The following is a 17,697-nucleotide window of genomic DNA, read 5'->3' on the forward strand; positions in this document are numbered from 1 at the left end:
TGTTTCCTAGATATTTTGTGATGAAAATCACAAAGTCTGAGATGGGGGTTGCTCTTCAATCACTTTCTTAAGCTGCTCTCTCCTCAATTCCACCCCTACTTTCCAAGCGTGTGCGTGCACACACACACACACACACACACACACACTCACGCAGTTGAACAACTTGAGCGAATATTAATGCCAAAGGTAATATAACAATAAAGAGGGTAATGTTAACATCATATGAGAGAAAGAAAAGATTAACTTCCTTGAGAATCCATGCTCTGTGCCCCTTACTCTGTGATGGCAAGAGGGTCTTAAGTCAAAACAGACATGGATGCTGATGGATTTGTGGGTTGAAGGATTTAAAAATTTCAGCAAATTCCCCTTACTTGCCAGAAATGTCAGCAGAGAAGTAAGATATGAAGCTATTTATGGAGAATGAGGGAGGTAAGATTGGGCTGGAACTATTAGAGACCTGGCAAAAGCTTGCAAAATCTACTGTTTGAAATGAGGAAGAGTTCATTTTCATTAGGATAATGATCTGCCCAGTGTGGTGAACAAAGACAAAAATGACAGTGGCCTAAACAAGGAAGTAGTGTATATCCCCATCATGTGGCAGTGTTAGTATAAGCAGCATAGTCTTATTTAATGGCCCCATAGTCTTAGGGAACTACCCTCTTTCTGTTACTTGTTCTGTGTTTTGCCCTCACCGCATCATCCATGATCACTTCTCACTATGTCCGCATTTCAGGCAAGTGGCGGGAAGAAGAAAGGCAATAGAAGAGCTCATCTGTTGATTGTAAGACCATTCACTGGAGGTTGAACACATGACCTCCGTTCATATTCCATCATAGAAAGCTCAGCCTGGTCACATCCAGCTGCAAACTGTGGTTTTTAGCTGGTCAGCACTGTGCAGTGAAAATTTAATGGTGCCCTTATAAAGTAGGAGGGCAAGAATGAAAATTGGAGGACATAATTTTCTATGCCATAGTCAATAGGGGCCATATATTTATGGGTCCTAGCAAAGTTGTGGAGTGAGACAATTTTGCTTTTGGAAGTCTTCCTCCTTCCATTTTTCCCTCACTTCCAATATTTTCATGATTTTCTCCAAATACATAGTGGCTTTTCCTGACATGTGGGGCATGGAACTTAACATCTATCTTGGCTTCCAATTTATACGTAGAGGTGTTCAATTGATCTCTGTTTGGGTATTGCCAGAGCAAGAACTCTTTTTAATTAACTTTACAATGTTTTCATATAAAAATAAAATACAGTAAACAGAGTCCACTGCAGTTATTCTCCTTTCCTTCCCTGCTAACAAACTACAATTTGTTCAGGTGGTATGTGGGGACCCTTCGATTGTGTGAATTTGAGACTCTTACTCTAGAATGCATCATGATTGACATAATCCAGTCACCATAATATCATTCCAGTTGGACAGTCGTGTTACACAATTCTGTGTAACTAGGCAAAGGGATAAATCATGGAACTTGTGACTGGAGACTTTCCTTCCACAAACAAACAAACAAACAAACAAACAAACAAACAAACAAAGTGATTACACTGGCAATATTGGCTAAAGAAATGCAGACTTGGGATGCCTGGGTGGCTCAGCAGTTGGGCGTCTGCCTTCCGCTCAGGTCATGATCCCGGGATCCGGGATCGAGTACGCATTGGGCTCCTTAGAAGAAGCTGCTTCTCCCTCTGCTTGTGTCTCTCCCTCTCTCTCTCTCTGTGTCTCTCATGAATAAATAAATAAATCTTTTTAAAAATTCAGGCTTTATTGAAAATTATGAAGAAGCAGGCAAAATCAGCTAACGTCTTAGACTGAGTGAAATCCATACCCATTGATGTAATTAGCGTTTTCAGTATAGAATTGGAACTTGGAATTCAGCTAGAACCTGAGAAACTAAAGAGTCACTATCTAGGACTAGGACACGCTGACCTATCTGCATTGAAGGGAGGGATGCTGGAACTCCAGGAACACAATGGTCCTGGAGAAAGTGGAAAAGGTGAGGAGGTCCAGGCAGTTAATGCAGAGGTGACATGAAAAATACAGGTAGAGGGATAAGGGTACACTGAGCAGAGAGACTCAGGCAGTGGGTGTACAAGCTCTGATGCCCAAAAGGCTTACATCATCAGGTTTGTGAAATTCAGCAGTGGAATTCTAGCCTTCAGAAGTCCTGCTTAGGCCTGTAAATCAATATACATAGCAGGAGCAACCAGGGAAGCTGAGGCAGCAAGTATACAAGGTAGAAATTCCTTATCTAGATACAGAACTATCTAGGGACATGGTTTTCAGAATTTAAGTGCTGAGAAAGGGCATCAGGTACTTGATCTGGGGCATAAAGGCAGAACTGAGCTGAGCTTTCTATGATGGAATATGAATGGAAGTCATGTGTTCAACCTCCAGTGAATGGTCTTACAATCAACAGATGAGCTCTTCTATTGCCTTTCTTCTTCCCACCACTTGCCTGAAATGTGGACATAGTGAGAGGTCTACATATTTGAGGTCTACATTTCTATTCTAGGCAATACTGGTGTTGAAGCATTCTTCCCTTGCACTTCTTACTCGTCTCTTGTTTACCCCAGTGCCACCCACCTACCGATCTTTGACTTCATTTTTGTTTTGCCTTTGCTGCTGCCTTTCTTTCTCTCTTTTTCTTTCTTTCTTTCTTTCTTTCTTTCTTTCTTTCTTTCTTTCTTTCTTTCTTTCACAGACAGGGAGGGAGCAAGGGCAGGGATAGTGACAGGCAGAGGGAGAGGGAGAAGCAGGCTCCCTGCTGAGCACAGAGCCCAACATGGGGCTTGATCCTAGGACCCCGGGATCATAACTTGAGCCAAAGGCAGACATCTAACCAACTGAGCCACCCAAGCACCCCTGCTGCTGCCTTTCTAGGTTCAAAACTTATCCAACACTGCTTCTCATATCCTTTAGCTTGCTATGTTTTTTGTTTTTTGTTTTTGTTTGTTTGTTGGCACCCTGCAATTTAATCCCCAACCTAGACATTGGTCTGTGCAGCTGGAGTCTTGTCTTGGCTTGCCTCAGTCCGAGTGTGAGTGAAATTTGATAAAAGGTCAGGCCGATTGTTATCAAGTGCTGTGTCCTAGCTTTGTCACTTTTCCTAGACTGGGGACGGTACATCAAGAATCCGTTTCAGAAATAGGGAAGACATCATGTTGAAAGAGTGAGGCTTCTTGCTCAAGTGACAGGAAATAATCAGGGAAAGACCAGTTGCTAACCAGCATAGAATAAATGGCCTTCTGAGAATCCTGGTGATATGCTGAAGAGTAGGGATAGCTTTGTTGAGGTTCCTACCCTTGTTTGGACATTTTTAACAACAGAGGGAGTAGAATGTTTTCTTTCCCTGATTGTATTAGTTGAGACAATACCAGAGGCCTGATATTCCACTTGGCATCTAGTCGTATCATCCTGTCTTGTTCTACTTGTCAAACAAGTTTGAAACTGTCACCAGCATCCTGACCAATTCACCCTGCCTTGTATTTCTTGGCCCTAGACATCTGGAGAGTTGAGGCTCTGCCATCAGATCTCAAATTTTCATTCCCTCTAAGTCCCAGCAATGCATGTCCCTGGTTGAAAGGAAAAGATATTGGATATATGATCATCCCATCTCTGAACTCGAAATTCTCAGTCACATTTCATTTTCTCCTTCAAAAATGATTAGGTGCTCCGCTAGAGGTGGCCTTTGTGCTCTGACCTGAACTTTTTACTATGTTATCTGGTTAACTCCCTCATACTTTCTCTGTGTCCCCTTTGACATCAATAAGTTATTCCTCTTCTCTCCCCTAGTATTTTCAATTCCTTTTTTATTCTTTCCATCTCATCCTCTTTCCCTCCTTTGTATGCGCTTCCATGCTCTAACCTCCTTATATATCCTATATGGCAATTTTTCCCCAGTGGTGTCAGGAGAGAGACAGATAAGCTATTGCAAGCTTTCTTTCCAAGATTCATAATTACATTTCAACAACAAAAAAATTATTGATTGCTAAGCACTCTCCCAGGTCCTGATGATAAAGTGATCAAAGAGACAATTCCTGCCCCCAGAGGAGCTCACAGTCCTATGCAAAAACTAGAGAGATGCATGAACAAATAATTATAATGCAGTGAGGTAAATATTATAAGAGAGAGATGGATAAGAACCTGTAAGAATATTAATGATGGGGCAATATATTCTTTCTTTAGAGTAAGAGAAAGCTACAGACTAAATCCAACAATTAAGTGCCTTTTTCCCTCTATGTGCTCAAGAAACATTAAAAAATTATAGAATGCAAAAAATTAAAAAATAAAAATTATAGAAAGCTATAGATGAGTATTCCTTGTTCTACCTATGAGGAAACAGATCTTGAGAAGTTGAATGACTTGCCCCAAAATCACTGAGCATGCTTTGACAATGCTGGGATCTTATGCATTAGTCAGGAAAATTAGCACTAGCTGCAAGAATAGATGAAGCCTCACAATGTCAGTGACTTAATACAACAAAAGAGTCTCCATCCTCCTTCATTCAAAACCGATGTGGACTATGTGGTCTTCGTCCATCTTGTGAGTATGCCACTTGCAGCAAGGGGCCTTCGGAATTGTTCTAGCAGGGGAAGTGAAAAGTAAAGAGGCCACATTGGCTCTTAACTACCTTACCCTTGAAGCGACGGATGTCATTTTCTCTCATACTTTATTGGCGTATACAAGCCTTATTTCCCCAATAGGACAAATGTTTGAGAATGCATGAAACATATGGTGTCCAAACTATCTTTGCTACATCTGACCTCCCTTGGGAATCCTACCTCTACTATCAATGGGCTATCTTCATTGTATACTGGTGGTAGTGGCAGGGCACAAATATATGTTTAAGAGAGATAGAGGGATAGAAGAATGGATGGAAGGATGCGTGGATGGATGTATGGATGGATAAATGCACAATAACCTTCACACCATCGATGGTCATTATTCTGGCCTTCTTAGCTCAACTGGTGTTTATCTTCTACCCTGTTTTTCTTACGAGTTGACCCTCATGCTCTTCAGCTGAAGGGCATGACCACCCTTTTACCCAACAGCATTCAAGAGAATTTTGATAGTGTAGCATGGGATATCATTGTGTTAATCATTTTGTGATGAGTACTGCAGAATAAAATGCCTGGCATAGTAAATAATAGCATTAGAGCTGTCTTTGAAAGAAAAGGTCAATATTATACCTGGTTGCTGATAGGAAAGATTAATATGCTCTTGCTATTATTAATAATAGTAATTAGAGTCTATTGCTTTAGCTGATCCTTAGGTCCCATTTATAGGAACAGCCTAATGTTCTTCTTGAGCATGACTTGGCATATTTTAGCACGTCATTGCAAGCATCGAAAATCAGTGCCAGGATCTGCTTATCATTTTATTAGCTTTTTGGCACTTGGATTTTGTATTTGTATTGGGCTTGCTCTTCCACCACTGAAACAGTTAGCAGGGATTTTTATATGAAAAGCAGAAGACCTTTTCTTAATAGCATTTCTTATTGGGGGGCATAACTATAGATCTTTGTATATTTTGCACCATTTAGCACAGCCACTGTTGCAAATTAAGAGGACAGGCATCCTTGTCAGGACAATTAACACATGCAGCAGAATATTCTTCTTAGCCATGGGGGAAAAATAAAAGTTTAAATTGAGGTTGTCATACAGGGAAACCTTTTAGGTATTGGGAGCAGAGACGGGGGAGAGAAAAATGGAATGCTGAGTGTTTGTTGACCAGATCATCGACCTCTTTTCTGTTACAATTTCTCTATCAAGATCACCTTCGAGTGCTGTGCATGGGGTTTGCAGAAATGTAAAAATGTGCCAGGATAGATGATCCTTGTTTAAAGGCTAAATGCATGTAGGGTAATTTTAGGAGTTTCCTCATTGAAATACATCCCCCTCCATGTTCTTTCTCTGTCATGAATTTTCAATAATATTTCCAGTTTTGGATTAAGGCACTGAAGGCCTCTATTAAAATGAACCAGTCTTACCTAGCAGGGGTAAACCACTTACTCTTTATCATTAATGTCTTACTGTGAATAATTAAAATGAGGTTTCTTCTTCCTTCGGCAAAGCCTCAAGAAATAATAGTGGTAATGTTTAAAAACTTAAAATTTATAGCACACTAGTGTTTACAATGCTAACTCAGTTATTCACCCATTTGTTTCTTAGAATAATCATGTGGGATAAAATAGGCACGTGTGTGCAGTATTTTCTTTTAACGGATGGAGAACCCAAGAGGAATCAGTTGCCTATTCAAAGGCATGCTAACGGACTGAATTATAGAATGAGTAAGTAGGAAAGGGTAGGAAGGAGGAACGGGACAGCATGTGGGAGGGCCAATTCTTATTGGGCCGCTAGGGAGCCTACTGAATCGCTAAGCTATGTGTGAGGGTTCCAAAGTCTTGAGGGGGTTTAGATTTGAAAGGCAAACTACTAACCATAGTTGCAATTTCTCCCTTTTCTTGAGATCTATTACCAGCTAAGACCACACTAGACTATTCCCTAAACTCTTTCATTTTCTTTTCTCTATAATCTTGCAAAGTGGATTATATTCCTTATTTACAGATGAGGAAACAGGGGTTTGGAAAAATTAAGAATTTGTTCAAAGTTACTCAGGTAAAAGTGGCAAAATATTTTTGTCTCCCTAAGCCCCACATTCCTTCACAGCCACATGCTACTGTGCAAGAAAGCAAACAAAGAAAAGGTCATGGCAGGGACTTGAAAACAAATTTCCCTTTCTTCACATCTGTCTCAGGCTTGGCTTCTTTGCCCTTCACCTTTCCATTAACTCTCTAATCCTGCAAAGAACAGAAATTGGATCACACCCTGACCAAAGGGAGGGTTTAAAAATTTCTACCTGGATACTCTTTCAGCTTTCAAACTTTATCATTCTCCTTTCAGATTCATTATGTGGAATATTTCATATGTTTATTTCAGTAGTGTTGTCATTGAGGAAAAATAATATGTTTGTTTGTTTTTTTTAAACAAGATACTTTTTTTCTTGCTTATTGAGCAATACGATGGCCATATGTTTCCCTCCTATGTTAAAAATTACCCTCAATCATTTTTAGGTGCAGTGAAACCTATCAAAAGTTTCTGACCAGATTTCTTTCTCAAGCAAGAAGTCATTAAGGGCAAAGAGTGACTGATACAATGGAAGGGAGGCAACTAAACTTTTTCTTAGTATTTGCTACCACAGTTGCTCTGAGCTAAAATTACTCTTTGATTGAAAAGTGGCCACCTCTTGGGTGAAATGTGGCAGCTGCTTAATAGTGTATAGTAATAAAACATAATTATCTAAGAAGAAGCAAGTAATGATGAGCGGATGCTTTAATTGACAGGACAAAGAAAGGATTAGAGGACTCAGAGGTATTCTTTGAATTTTCATATCCCTGTTGAGCAAGCTTGAGCAGGCTGCTCCATTTCTCCATTAGTCAGTCTCCTCATCTGTAAAATGGGCATCATAATACTTAAGTAGCTCACAGAGGCATTGTCAGAATTAATTAACTGAGGAAAAGTTCTCCGAGATGTCTGGATGAATGGTGCCATGCAATCGCAAATGATTAGTATCCTTATTATTCTGACACTCACCCACAAGGCCCATCGATCAAATACGGCTCTGGCTGAACTGAGCAGAGCGATGGATTCTGCAACTGCATTCAATGGCAGTTTGCCCTGAAGATAAAGTCTGTCACACACAATGTCTCCCTGGAGCAAGCTTAAGCTGGTAGCAGTATTGATGTAGGTGATCTGCCTGCCAGGATGCACAGAGGCAGTTTAACTAGAGCTAATTATGGCCAGCAATAATGCCAGAGCCAAGAACTCACCTCTGATTATGATGGGATGTTCAAAGAAACTATTTCTGAACCAGATAATCAGACAGGATTTTCTGCACCATTGGTACAGGTAGTATTCTGAAGGATGTCAGGGCACCTCACATTTCAGAAGAAAGAGATTTGCAATACTTTCCTAAAAGGGAAGAGAACCAGAGAGAATTGTTCCCCTTGCAAATTGTGCGTTGTGACATTCATAACTTATTTATCTTGGCCATTTCTTTTTATTGTTGCATAAATGTTATATGCTTTTTCTTAGAGTAGGAATGAAGTATTGGGGAGAGTTGGCAAGTAGGACAGGTAAGATGGAGCTTCCAATATCCACAGGAGCTTTTGATCTAAGACAGCAGGATAGACATGTGCAAACAATGTACAAAGAGCAGAGGAAGTGGAACTCTGAGGATGCTTCAGCCAATGCTGAGTGTAGGTGCTTTGATGTGGTGTGGCTGATGTTATTAATCAGAACATCATAAGCTACCAAACTGTATAATGTGTCAGGAAAATAGTCTTATTTCCAGGACTACCACCTTAGTGCAAATTACTATCATTTCTCCAGGGGATTACTTTGATAACCTTTTGGCTGGTGTCCTCTGGTTCAACTCTTGCCCTCATCATCTATTCAACACACACACCTGATCACTGAGAGCAAAACTCTTGGCTTAAGTTTTCAAGGCCTCTTTCCCCATTGCACTTAGAATCGGTTTCAAACTTTTGCTGTTACTTCTTATTGCTTTGTATCGTTTTATTATTGCCCATCTCTAATCTTACTCTGAAATCCAACTGTTATCTAAGCTCTATCCATGCTAGTTTCCTTTCAGCACCCTGAAAGTCAAGTCTTTTCATGCCCCAGGGCCTTTGCATATACCATGCTGCCTGGAATGTTCTTCCCAGATGGTTTCCACTGTCTAGATATCAGTACTCAAAAAATGTCATTTATATGTGACATATTCAAAAGGCTCTATCTAAATCATCATTTTCCCATCCTTTGCCAATATCCTGGGTATTGTTATATGGTATTTATAAAAATCTGTAATTATTCATTCATTCATTCATTCATTTACTCAAACTTTACTCACTCTTCCATTTTCTTCTTTACTGGTTTTGTCTCCTACAGAAGATGGGATCTCAGGAGAGAGAATTTGCCCTCAGTTCTAATTAACCAGTAGCCAGCATAATATCTGGCACAAACATAAGGTTTCTTAATATTGGATAACAACTACCTCTATTAAGCACCTTCTATATGTCATGCATTTTACTATATACTTTATATACAAATATCATTTTTCCATGCAATAAATTTGAGAGCTTGGAAATTATAGTTCTCATACAATTAAATTGAAGTGTATGAATACTGAGACTTGCTAAAGACTGCAGCTTGGATTTAGGGAAAACTGGATGCAAACACGGGTCTTCCTAGCTCCAAAGTCAGTACTGGTCCCATTATTTTCTGATTCAGAGGCTGGAGAAGCAATTCAAATGAATTGATAAATCATATCTCAATAGCACTGAATATGATATGATTGGTTTGAAAGGAATTTTTGGGAAATTGTATTTAAGAGAGAACCCCTAATTAAGTACCTTTGTTAAATACTGCGAACTTGGTGATGACTTTACAGAAGAGAATTAGTAAAAACCTTGAAAAGAATATACCAAAACAATCTTTTCCTGTCCTTCATAGGAAATTTCACCACTTACTTTCCAACTGCTTCTCACCTGAAGGCATCTCAATCTTTGGCTTCTGATTACTGATTCCTGGAGGGAAGTTTAGGGAGTGTGAAAATTATTTTACTTTAGATTCACTCCAATTCACTTAAGAACTTTGTATATTTGAGAATTTAAATAAATGAATAAATAGCAAAAACCTATTGAACTCAAGAGTGAAATGATTATGGCTTTTCTTTTCCCAAACTTTGGCATTTAACATGTGATATTTTGTTTGTAGGTTGGAACACTTTGAAATTTAATACAAATGAACAAGTTAGCTTTTAATAATGAGACAAATGTTCAAATAGAAGTGTGGTTCTTTCTTTGCAAAATTAAAAACAAATCATTTATACACAGATGGGCAGGATTTTCTAGTATGAGATGAATATTTTTTCAGAAAGGTAGTTTTTTTGGTGTGTTTTTTGCTTGTTTGTTTTCAGGATTGTTTTGCTGCAAGGTTTCCAGTTGCCTATAATGATAGTAAAAAGATGTTAAAATAAAGATATGCATGTATTTAAGTCATCAAATCTCAACCAGAGCAATCAAAACAACCACAAAGACACATGAAGATGAAATTTCAAATATTATGGCACAGCTGTGGACTGCTAGGCAACAAACAACTGAACTAAAATCAGAAGTGTTCGTTAAGGCACACCTGGATGGCTCAGCCAGTTAGCGGCTGCCTTTGGTTGGGGTCATGACCCCAGAGTCCTGAGATCAAGCCCCATGTAGGGCTCCCTGCTCAGTGGGAAACCTGCTTCTTCCTCATCTGCCACTTCCCCCACCCTACTTGTGCTCACACACACTCTCTCTCTTTCTGTCTCTGTCAAATAAATAAATCACATCTTAAAAAAAAAGTGTTCATTAAAATTGAATAATATGTCTTTGTCCCAGAGAGTAGGCTATGTTTGGTACAAAGAGGAGCAGTATTAAAATATAAAACAAGTCCCTTTTGACTGTTAGGGACTAGTGGTGATGACAGGGAGAGTAACTGATAAACTATTATAAAGTGGTCAGTGTTAGGATAGAAGTAGTCACAGGGCTCTATGAGAAGACAGAAGGTAGAGCTTCAAATCCAGCCTGGTAGAATCATGACAGACTTCCTAGAGGAGGTGAAACTTGGACTGAGTAAAGTAATGCTTTAGCTGGCAAAAGCCTAACAGTGAACAGGGGTACCTGAAACTTCCTTTTGCTTGTCAGCTCATTACCTTCTATTGCAACCAACTTTATCCTCAGGCAGAGAACATTATGGCTGCACTTAGCTTCCAGACTTGTGTTTCTTTAGACAGGAATGGATTTTTCCCTTTCTAGGAACCTTTTGAAAAATCCTAGTGAAAGATTCTGATTTTCCTCTGTTGAATTTCTTTCCTAACCTTGAGTCTAATCCTTTTGGCCAAGGAGGTGGTATTCTCTGATTGATCTAGCTTTAACTCATCCAATGTATCTGGAATATTACTTGCTATTTAACATGACAGCTTCCATTTAAAACCTATGACTTAACATGCTAATGAGAAAGACCTTAGAAGAAAGAAACATCAGATGTTAAAAAACCAAAATTCAGCTGAGTAAATTTTAAAGATCTTATTGGCCCTATTCAACAATTCATGAATTGAGTAGCATTCCATTAGGGAAATATAAAGGGGCTCTGGAAAGCTGTACAAAATGAAAGACTTTCATTGGGAGAATGGGGTGGAATGAGGAAGGTATTAGAAAAGAGTGGATTGTTTATAGCAAAGTGACCTTCCTTTAGGGGATGTCCAGGGTCTCTCAGGTAGATTACCTCACTAATGCTGACCAGGTAATTCCAGATTAACTGGTTTAATATTCCATTCTTAGGAGAGGTTGAAACTGTAATTAATTTAGGTATTCAATCTCCATTTGGAGACCTGGCCTTCGCACAAGTGACTCCATTTTGAGCCTGTTATCTCTTTATTCATTAACACAGATGAAGCATAAAGAATTGTTGACCAGATGAAACAATTGATATTCCAGGGACTCTCTTCCAACCTACCAATGACTAAAGTAATTAAGGTACTGGATACATTTTAGGTTGTATTTGCCTACTGAGAGACTGACAGGCAAGAAGAAATAAACATTTGCTAAGTTATTTTTTGTGCTAACCCTTTTTCATGTGTTTTACTTTCACTATCTCATAAAATTCTTACTATAATCTTCAAAGATAAGTATTAATTTAAGTATAGGAACAGAGAGGTTAAATAACTCTTAGAAGATCACATGGATTAAGAAGTCACAGAGATTTAATTTGTTTTTAATTAGCAATTCCATGTTCCCTCCACTATACCATGTGGGATCTTTGGAAAACAATATTTGTAGCATAATGCATAATCTTCCAAATGGCCAGAGGTGCACAAATAGGAGCACTGTTTTGTTTTCTTTTTTGCTGACTTTATGATAAGATGGTCTTTTTTCTTCAGATTTTAATGTGCTGTGTCAGGAGAAAATATATAATGAGTGCTCTGGATTTTCTGTCTTTTGAGCTGATTCTGTAAGATGTGTCACATGTCTCTTCCTTAGAGAGAGTAATTAATGGAGTGTATTGTTATTTCCATATGATGTCTCTGGAAGAATTTCTCTTTGGGCACACAGTTTGGGGTTTGGCGGGGGGAGGAGGGACATGTGTGAATTTCTGCACTCATATTGAGCATTTTCCCAATAGAATGGCACAAGACAACATCAATAATTAAATGGAAAACCCTTTCATCTTTATAGAGAGATCTTCATATTAAACTTGTGTGATAATTCTTTTGGAAGGGTCACTATCTCTGGCTCTCCAATTGTGGATAGCAGAATATGGGGCAAAGGTTGTGACCCAGCAAAGACAGTGCTTGGGTCATTCAGTGGAAAGCCCATAACTGCTCCTAAGTTTGGTTCATGGCTCATTTCATTAACACTGCAAATGATACCCTAGGAATTTTTTTTTCTCTGTCAGGCAAATATTAGGCTTAGTTACAGAGGGGAAAGAAATGTATAAATGGGGGGGGGTGTATCTCATTTTATTACTCTTTTGTGTAATAGTAATAAAAGTTTTGTAGGGAGTATTGTATACAGTAAAACAATCATTTGTCAAAGGGTAAACTTACTGAACACCAATGCTCTGTTTTTAAAAGATCCCTTGTGTGTCATGAAGTACACAGTGTTCATAAAAAGTTGTACTCCAGGGTTAGATATTCTTGCTTCCTCAATTACTAGAGTTTTCTGAAGTCTCTCAAGGAAGAGGATTAAACCTTTATTGTCAGGAAGCACCAGGTTGCACTTTGTCCCATGCCTTGACACACTCATTAGCCCAGACTCTAAATTTTCAATTACGGAATCCATAAAATACAACTAAAAAAAAAAAAAAAAAAAAAAAAAGTTAAAGTAGTGAAAGAAAGATAAAAGAAAGCAACAGCCAGAAACTATTCACTGTAGCTTTGAAGACTCTATTCTTGCCTTTTCATTTTAGTTTGACCATTATAGGCAGTATAGGCCCTTAATGAATGCTACTTGAAGTTGCATACAAGTCATAATCAGCTCTGATTGATTATTTACTATTTGATATCATAAGAAAATAAGAAATTTGCTATCTTTTAATCTTTAGTCTTTTGTGGAAAACTGGTAGGACTCATGGAGTAGATGAGGAACATGACAGAAATTAGTAAAAATTCCTCATGGTGAATTGGCAGAGACAGAACATTTTAAGATAAATCATTATCTTAGAGAAACATAGAGAAACAATTGAAGAGAAGGGGAAAAGACAATCTCCATAGCATGGTCATTCAGAAACCCTAACTTGAAAGACTAGCATGAATTATATGTGCAAAATTAAATAGAGTTTTAAAAATATAGAATGCTGGTCTCCATTCTGACAGTAAAATGATTGAAAGTTGTTGCCCCTAACCTTCAACAGTAAAAAGCTGGAAATCTGGAAAGCAATGATTCTTTTCTTGGACCAATTAGAGAATTGAAGTCTCAGGGAAAATTGCCACCCTGAAATCTCTAGAGGTAAATGCCTGGATCTGCTCACCTGGAACAGAAGTCCTGGAGTCATAAACTGGCAGTAACACTTAAGTGGTAATTTTGACGAATTGCTTGAGGCTGAGTGTAGACTAGCATGAGATTGAGAAACACTGCTGGCCACAATCTTGGAGGAAGGAGTGCAATTCTCTGCGTTTACCTCTAAGAACTTGACCAAGTTCTTGGAGTAAAGATGCAGGAAAGACTCATATCCCTGGCAGAGAGAAGAGAAGAATAATCATTGTGAAATACCCCCAGAGTCTTCTCCATAGCAAAGAACTACTCCTTGGATAAAGAACTGTGCCTGAGCCTAATCCCAGCTGTCAGAATGGAATGCCTTCCACTCCAGGCCCCATCAGCCTTCTTGTCTCACATTCATAGAAAATATAGTCTGTAGGACTCAGTGCTTCAAGGAAATAAATGGGGAATATTACAGCCACAGAAGGGGATAAAGGACTGAAATTTATTCAGAAGATTATATAACACTCTGCCTTCCCCTGACTTTACCACTACACAAAACAAGGCTCTGGGATAATAGCAGTAGGCTAGAAGTGGAAAAGCCTTACATGCAGACCCCCTAAGGAACAACACTAATAGAAAACCTAATACAAGGACACTCGAAGAACTTAAAATCTCTAGCATCTATGACTATAGCAAAAATCAAACACAGTCCAACTCCTAGCCAGATTAAAATCTCTCAATTCTTATTTGTTGCCTGACTTTCAAGGAAAAAAACAAAAACAAAAAAAAAAATTACAAGGCATGCCAAAAGGCAAGAACAAATAATCAAACAAAAACTATCTGAAGAGACAAAGTAGGCATAGTAGGCATAAGTACCAGATTCACATATAACACAGATTTGGGTATTATCACCACAGGGTGTCTAAAATGATTATGATTTACATGTTAAGGGTTCTAATAAAACAAAGTATAAAACATGAAAGAACAGATGAGTAATGTAAGTAGAAAAAAATGGAAACCCTACAATAAAATAAATGCAGTGTAACATAAATGAAGAATGGTCTTTGATAAGTTTATTAGTAGACCTGATATGGCCAAGAAAGAGTCTTTGACCTGGAAGATAGGACAATGGCAACTTCCCATGTTGAAATATAGTGAGAGATAATAATTTTACACCAGAACAGACATTCAAGGGCTACCAAAAAAATGTAACATATACAACTTTGGAATAGAAAAAGAAAAGAGAATTGAGCAGAATAAGTACAGTAATAAAAGCTGAGAACTTTTTAAAATTAATGAAATACAGCAAAGCACAATTCCAAGAAGATTAAAGAACACAAAACAGGATGAATACCAAAATATACTATATTTAGGCATATTATATTAAAACTGCAGAAAAAATAGAAATGAGAAATCAGAGGAAAGGGAAAAACACATCTTACCTACAGAGGGAAGGAATAATCATTACTGCAGTCTTTTCATTAGAAACAATGCAAGCAACAAGAGTGTAGAGGGAAAACATTTAAAAGAACTTCACTTCCTGACCCCCCAATCTAGAATTCTATATTCAGCAAAATTATCCTTCAGAAGTAAACAAGAAATACTTTCTCAGACTAATAAAAATTGAGGAGATTAATCTCCAGCAGATGTACCCTGCAAGAAATGTTTTAAAAAGTTCTTCAGGCAGAAAGAAAATAAGATGTTAGAGACTAAATGTGTGTGTCCCTTCCAAAATTCATATGTTAAAAGCTTTAACCCCTTAGTGTGACTATATTTGTATATAAGATCTTTAAGGAAGTAATTAAGATTAAATGAGGTCACAAGGGTGATGCCATGGTAAGATTAGTGTTTTATAAGAAAAGACACCACCAGAGCATGCAGTGTGTTGGGGATGTACTTGTGTTCTCTCTCTTTCACACACACACACACACATAACGATTTAGGACTGTGGGAGAAAATATATAGTATGAGTCTGAATTTCTTATAGTGCCAGAAAGTAAGAAAGTTCTCAAAAAAAAGATAAAACACCCCACAATAATGTGTGTTTTGTCAAACAGTCATGGAAACGAGTGAAAGAGCTCCCAATGGCCACTACTAGAACAATTTGAGCGACAAAATAATTAAGGTAGTGTGATGGTCAATTTTGTGTGTCAACCTGGCTCAGCCATGGTGCCCAGGTGTTGGATCAAATCTTATGTTTCTGTTAAAGATATTTTTTAGATGAGACTAACATTTTCATCATTAGACTTGAGTTAAAAGATTTCTCTTCAAAATCCATGTGAGTGGTCCCTCATCCAATCAATTGAAGGCTTTAATAGAAAAGCTTGACCTCTACAGAGAAAAGAAGAATTTTTCCAACGGATTGCTGTTAGACTCCAGCTACAAATTTTCCCTTGTCTTCAGCCTCCCAATCTACCCTGCAGATTTTGGACTTGCCAGCCTCCACAATCACATGAGCCAGTTCCTTAAAATATATCTATATCTATAACCCTGTCTATGTCCACATCTATAATCTATCTTGTTTTCATCCACTTATTCTATTTCTCTGCAGTACCCTGACTAATAAAGGTAGTAAGTATTGGATTATAGTCCCACATATAAAGATATTTCATATAAAATAATTCTAAGTAATTGATGTAGATAATCCCCTGTCAAGCAGAGTTAACTCCCACCCCCAACCCTTTAGTGTAGGCTGTCCTTAGTGAATTGCTTCCGAAGATTAGTGCATGGGAAAAAAAAGAACAATATAATTTTATAGTAGAGAAACCTGACAAACACTGTCTTAACCAGGCAACGAAAATTAACCTCAACATAAGTCATGTTGATAGCATGCACTGTTAATATGACTTGATGAGAATGACATTTTGCTTCTTCGGTCTTCCTTTCAAAAACCCATAACTCCAGTCTACCCATGGGAAAACATAATTCAAACCCAAATTGAAGGACCTTTTACAAAACACCTGACCAGTACTCCTCAAAACTGTCAAGGTTACTAAAAGCAAGGGAAGCCTGAGAAACTGTTACAGCCAAGAGGAGCTTAAGGTGACGATTATTAAATGTAATGTGGGATCCTAGATGGGGATCCTGGAACAGAAATATTTTACTTAAATGAATTTAAGTAAAAACTAAGAGAGTCTGTATGGAAAATCTGCAGGGAATAAATCAAATGTAACAATATTGATTCATTAATTCTGACAAATGTGTCATACTAGTATAAGATTTCAATAATGGGAGAAAATGGTTGTGGGCTATTTGGGAACCCTCTGTACTATCTTTACAGCTTTTCTGTAAATCTAAATTTTTTCTAAAATAAAAAGTTTATTAGAAATATATATACACTAAGGGAGAATAATATTTTGAGTAAATAACATAACTGTACTGGTAAAACATCAATCTCTTCTTTCTTTTGAGGAAAGAACTCAACATAACAGGAATTTCAGTAGAAGTAGGATCCCTCAGGTAAAGGACCCAAGTCTTGAGGATAGAACAGCTCTCATTGTCGATCTTGGCAACTAGTATTGACTTGTGAAATTCAGATTTAAAATAATTACATGATTTTTGCCATTCTTTTCAGATACAAAGACTAATAAAAGCATTTGATTGCCATTTCTCCAAATGCATACTGAATATACCATTAGTACACTTTCTGTGCTTTGTGTTGATGGAAAATCCATCTTTGACCATAAAGCAATTGATTTTCATGAGCATCCTTTTCATATATTACTGATTTGTATTCTGTGAAGCCCACGATTACAGGACAGTTTGTTTGAGTATAACCTGTTCTCTTCCTTCCTTGGGCTCTCTGGTTTGTTCAAGTTACCAAAGGACAGAAATAGCTGCAGTTTTGGCAGTATCCATTCTCATTTTCCATAGGGAATACTCACTATTTAGCAATGAGCATTTTCAAATGCAAATGACCCTCCAAATTAGGGCAGTCCTCCTTCTTAGAGCCACTACTAAGCCACCACCTGCATGCGTTCCTATTCAAAGCTGGTCTACTCAGCCCATATGCATCTCCTCCAGTGTTTTATTTGACAATCTGTTTCAGCTTCGCAAGGGAGCTAGCAAATTATGTATTGCTCATTTTGTCAAAGTCATCATTGATGACAATTCCGGCATCAAGAGGCTCATTTTATTCTGCAGATGTTTTTATCAAATAGAAGATAAATCATGGTTCCCCATC

General features: G+C 38.0%; 1 long non-coding RNA gene across 1 annotated transcript in view; it reads left to right on the plus strand.

Annotated features, from left to right (window-relative positions):
* Positions 1-1,926: 1,926 nt before the first annotated feature.
* LOC111095404 overlaps positions 1,927-17,697 on the plus strand; it is a 28,185-nt gene continuing 12,414 nt past the window's right edge. Inside the window, exons 1-2 of the long non-coding RNA XR_005356455.1 lie at positions 1,927-1,994; positions 11,485-11,570. This is a non-coding gene — a long non-coding RNA (uncharacterized LOC111095404). The remainder of the gene's footprint in view (positions 1,995-11,484; positions 11,571-17,697) is intronic.

The sequence above is a fragment of the Canis lupus genome, chromosome 3 (assembly GCF_011100685.1).
Source record: "Canis lupus familiaris isolate Mischka breed German Shepherd chromosome 3, alternate assembly UU_Cfam_GSD_1.0, whole genome shotgun sequence".
Taxonomy (NCBI): domain Eukaryota; kingdom Metazoa; phylum Chordata; class Mammalia; order Carnivora; family Canidae; genus Canis; species Canis lupus.